This window comes from Sceloporus occidentalis, unplaced genomic scaffold, assembly GCF_023333645.1.
Source record: "Sceloporus occidentalis isolate IW3139 unplaced genomic scaffold, rSceOcc1.0.p SCAF_173, whole genome shotgun sequence".
Lineage (NCBI taxonomy): Eukaryota > Metazoa > Chordata > Lepidosauria > Squamata > Phrynosomatidae > Sceloporus > Sceloporus occidentalis.
This window is the reverse complement of record NW_028317153.1, coordinates 1,419,494-1,425,298: the sequence shown is the minus strand read 5'-3', so window position 1 is coordinate 1,425,298 and position 5,805 is coordinate 1,419,494.

The following is a 5,805-nucleotide window of genomic DNA, read 5'->3' as shown; positions in this document are numbered from 1 at the left end:
CCTGCTATAAATCCGGACCGGTAATGCAGACATGTGGTTTCTATATGAGGAAGCGATGCCTTTCATCGTGTATTGACGCGCACGTTCAAGCTTATAGCTACAGCTAAAATATCACATATTATTCTGCCAGTTTATGGCATTTCTTCTTAATTTTTTTTTAATATATATATAAATCGTTGCTTCTGTAGGCGTCTCGGTAAAGAGCTTCTGATCTGGCTGCGATTGTTTACATCAAAGATGTAAAAGATATACATATTTATCACAAGCAGACACTTCACCGGCTCGTGGATTTCATCGCATCCGCGTTCAGCTTTTGTAAGTAATTTCCTGTCCGTTTCATCTGATTTTGTGTTTTTCCGACACTTGTCGTTCTCTTTTGTAAACAACATGTTGTGAAAATGAGTGAGCTCCCCCCCACCCGTTACACCCCATTACAAGAAAGACGTGAGCAATGTCACCGCCGTCTACGCGCCCCGGCGTCCGTGATCACCGGGAGCAGCTGGCTTCACAACATTAGTACATCTGTACATGTGGAGCCGTATCTTTAATACACGTCCCACAGACTATTAAAAGGACTTGTTAATTAAAGGGAAACTTTTCCCCCCCAATAACATGAGATACAAACACAGAACCTGCCGACAGATCGGTCCCATCCGGCCCATCAGTCGTTGGTCTCGACTTCTCGGTTCGGGAGCCATATGCCTATCCCATGCATTTTTTAATTCCCTCACTGTATTACCCTCTACCACTCCTGCTGGGAGGCTGTTCCACTTATCTACCACCCTCTCAGTAAAATAGAACTTCCTTACACTCCATCTAAGCCCCTGGCCTTTTAGTTTTAGATTATGGCCATACCTGGGAACTTCTGGGCTTGCCGGATGCGTCCAGGACAACCCACTCATGTCGGTGGGTGGTCCCGCTGATGTCGGTGGGTGGTCCCGCTGATGTCAGTGGGCGGTCCCCCTGAAATCGCAGGGAACAACCCCATTTAAAGAATGTTGACCCGGAGAACGCAGAGGATTGTCAAGGTACATGCGAGCGCCATTTTCCACCAATCAGCTTGTGATGTGGCTGCCCCTTTAACGTTTTGACATTCATTGATCAAATTGATCCACGGGAAGGTTAAGACGCGGATGCCTCAATGCAGTAAGATAAGGACGTGATACCGTGCAGCTTGAGAAGAGATGAGCGCTTATCAGGCCCTCAAAACAGTGGTCATTTTATGTATTTTTTTTTTTTTTTTTATATTACTGTTTTTTAACCTGAAAAATAAGTGAAGCCACAAGAAGTAATTATATATATATATATATATATATATATACATTTTTTTTAAAATATATATATATATATATTTAAAATGTTTATTTTTTGGCATCATTGGCTAACATTTCACTTTCTTTTCTTCCCTTTGTAAAAGAATCATGTAAACCGGTTAAGATATCTGTACTTTGGTACATAGAAAATAAAATACCACTCGTCTTGGCTGCGTTTTTGGCCGGCGAATACCGTCGCCTCCAGAACGCATTGCGCCCTTTTCATGTTTATTATTTTTCTGGGCTTTTGTCCAAACAGACAAAGGCGAGCCCGACACATTAAAAATGTAATTATTTCACTTTTGTGTCCAACTTGGATGTTGCCCAAACTCTCAGGGATGAAAATGCGAACGTCTTATACCCACTGTGACTGGAAGCTTTGCAGCTGGGTATGAGAGGGGCTGCTTCGATCCCACGAGGGGGCAGCTACCCCCGTAACCAGAGAGCACTTAAAGGGCCAGCACAAGCCAGCGTACTTTGGTTATGGTCAAAAAGGGTAATATTATCATGATCTTCCCTATGAGATAATTTTAAATTTTTGGGGGCATTTGGAGGAAAAACACTGCTTGGGTACTCATCTCCAGAAATAAAAAGGCTTTGTAGGTGGAACTTTGGCTAAACATGGTTGGACTTCCCATGAAGAGCCTCGTTTCTAGCAAATATGGAAGTAAAAAATAAATGCTTAAATAAACTCACCTTAGGGAGAAGCTGCAGCTTACCATGCCCACCCACGGTCCTAGGATTCTTGCCACCGATTGGCTGCGTTGAGCAGCCAGTCAGTGGCAGGAAAGCTTTCACACTTAAACCAAAGGGAGCCTCTTTTCTTTGCATTTGTACGGGGGTCTCGTTAGACCCCCGCCTGGAGTGTTCATGTAGGCGACCGCCGGGATGTATATCTCGCGTAAAGCGATGTGATTAGAGGACACACCTCGTACACGGAAAGCATTGGGGGCGGACAAAGACATAAATGCATAAGGGGGACACCATGAATTTAAAGGGACCCCTCAGCTATAATTTGCATTAAAGTGCCTACAATGGCTGGAGTGTCCCTTTTAAAAGAGTATTCAGCAGTTACAAAGTATTCAATTGTATTTCCGTCACTGTTTGTCTGTAATATGTGTGTATAGTTACATGATATCTCATAATGTATCACGATAGTTATCTTCTCTTATATCTCTTATAGAACTCTTATTCGAGGAATGGTGATCCCGGCCCTTTAAAACTGGTTGTAAGGGGTTATTACCTGCGCCCGTACAAGAGTAATAGAAATTATTCCGGTAAAGCGTTCTTTGAGACGCCGTGTCTTGTTTTCAATCTTGACGGCGAAGGTTGATTGAAAACTTTGTAGCAATATTGAAAAATCTGCCCGAAACAAACAGAAGAGATAACAATCTAAAGAAAAAGCTTTTATTTCCCAGACAATGGCCGAGTCTCGCATCAGCTCAGACTCCTCGCTTTCCAGCCGACTTTCGCTACTTCAGATGCCGGCTTATTGATTGAGTGATGGCTTCAACGTCATTTATCTTCCCAGAACCCAAAGTAAAATAAATAGAATTTTAATGTGGCTTAAAGGGAAAGTTTCTTACCCAACTTTTAACATTATTACATTAACTTATTTCATGATTTTTTTTTCTTCAAATTGGTATCTCTCTCTGTATGACATGACATTTAATATATGTATGTTCTATGTAATATATACTGTGAATATATATATATATATATATATATATATAGACATAGACACATACCAACACCAATCAGCCATAGGTTATCACCACCTGCCTAATACTTTAAGAATTTTGGTGTAAGATTAACATCAACGTTAGAGAAGGACCAAAAAAAAGGATCTGGGCCAGATGTGTCATGGCCGCCTTCAAGTTCTTTGCGATTCATACGACCTCTTTGGTTTTCAGGTACCAGCTGATTTACGGCCAGAATACCGCAGGGGTCATACGAGAGAAGGGATTAGCCGCTGTCTAATTGTAAAGCGTTTCTCACTACTTTAGAACGCACAAGGCCTACTGGGTTCCATTAATTCCCACCCCACTGTTCTTAATTCCAGAAACAAAAGTGGGAAAGGCCTTCGGACCGACTGCCAAATAGTCTAATTAAAATGTACTCTACTATCAGCTCCGTGCCCTGTCCCATTCATCGACCGCAAGCAGGTGGCCAGTGATTGTGAATAGGGCCCGGTAATTGTAATGTTCAGCTTTTACACGGCGAGACGCCGCCAACAGCTGCAAACATCTTGCCTGCTCTACTCCACTCGATACCAACTTCAACGACTATATAAAATATACTGGTTTCCCCCAAAAAATGACAAGGCAGAAGAAAAGAGAATGTAAAACAAGCTAAATTCTGACTTTTTGTGGAGTAAACAGCGCCATAAGGGGTAAACATGTCATATCGTTGGGTGTAGATTAGAAGAAGGAATGTTGAACCAAACATGGTTGAGTAGTTACCCGGTTTTATAATGACATCGGTTTTCGTGAGAAGTCCATCTCAGCCTGAACACCATGGACTTTACATTATGTCCGCCTGCTCCGGGGTGTAGGGGATGGGGATAGGAACAGAATATTAACCATGGGGGCCAAAATATTTAGAGTAACCTCAGTACCTAGTCCATGAGGCACAATTGGAAATTGTGGGGTTTTTGCCTTTTTCTGGATCGACAACCAGGATAAACTTAAGTAACTTGGGTCTTTTTTTCAATCTATGTTACTATGTAGGCAGGAAATTGTAACTTTGTTGCAGCGCTGTCTATGCAAGCATTCTATTATTTCATCAAATGTATTTTTTTGCTCAATTCTTCTGCCTTGCCGCCCGAAAACCAAACATCTGAGAGTCGTAGATATAATGTGTTGACCTGTGACGTTTTCTGGTTTCTAACGGGTTCCATCAACCTTTAGATATTTATGGGACCCATCTGCAGCGCTCCGTCTACCAACTGCTTAACCCAAGGCAATCATCGCTAATGGATTTCCACTGATTGAAATGTGTCTGGAACAGTACGAGCTGGCACATGACTGATCCAGGGGCCTGAATAATCCATATCTGCCTCTCTTCCTACGTCGTAAAAAAAGAAGAGGAAAGTGACTTTTCTCTACCCGGCAGGTGGTTTATAAATCACTTATGCCTCCGTCGCGAAGTTTATTGTGTTTCCTAAACTCCTTAATCACATTAGTTAACGGCGGGCAACCGATGAAATATAGATCAGCTTGTAGTATTTAAGAGTCGGGTAGAATCGTGACCCCGGATTGACAGCGTGTTGTAAAATGAAGGCTGTAAGATGCGCCTGTTAATATCTAGTGTTTTATAAAAAGCCCCTAAAGCGTAATCTGTACCCAAACCGAGGAGACATATCACTCGCAAGTAACATTATTCTTTGTAGAATTCCTTTGGAATTCTCTTATCCCCTAAAATAATCCATTTTACAGTTTTAAGGATCGTGTGACTTATTATTTCCTTAAACACAAAAGAGACAGTAAACCATATACTAAACCGTTAGCATGTAAAATATATGTTTTTATTTTTTATTTTTTTTGAAAGTTCCACAAGTATTTATAACATATATAATTATAAGCAGCATGGACACCGCCGGCAGGCGTCTTAGCCGGCGCCGGGAGGGCAACTTAGAAATGGCAACAGGTGTGATGGTTTTACAGGTGTGATGCTAACCTTGCATAGAACGTATGGAAATAAATCTTTATAAGTTTGGTCCTCTTATGCATCCTTAGTGTGTGCGTGAAGGATGTTTCAAGGTGGCATCAATCGCAGATAGTTTCTCTTATTTTGAGGCATAAACACATGTTTCCTAATGCACAGGTTTCCTGTTTTGCGTTGAAATAGGTATATTTTGGGGTGCACCCTTTGGTTCTAGATTTGAGGAATTGCGTAAACCTCATCCTTTTTTCTCTTTCTAATCACAAAATGCTTCATATTGATATATTTGTCTTTTCTGCATATAATTCTTTAGCATGCCTAGGGAGCTCTCCGGGTATTTGCCCCATGCTTGGGGTTTCAGGGTCTGAGGGGCAGATGCTCACACAGTCTTGAGCTGAATCCTTCCTATTCTACCCCGGCTGTGATAATATATAATACTTCCAATTGGTTTTTCTCCCAGTATGTTATGGTTGATATCCCTGCTTGAATGCAGGTGATTAATAAAGTGTATCTTTAAATAACGGCAAGTCAAGGTTTTCGTGAGGGCCGGTATTAGAGCCGTATGAGTAACACATTTGGTGAGTAGCTCCGTATAATCTTCATAATGGGCTATTAATTGGCTAATATTTCAAGGGTCAAAGGGGGTTTGTTGTTGTTTTTTAGACCATCACAGGAAGCCAGTAGGACCTCTTTTAATGCTTGGGTTAAAAATGACCAATAAATGACAATGTAATGGACATTTGGTCTCTTTCCTCTGTAGGGCTACTGAACGTCAAAGAAAGATCTTCCGGTAGAGACCGCTGGTGGTCCCAGCCGTCCGCATCTAAAG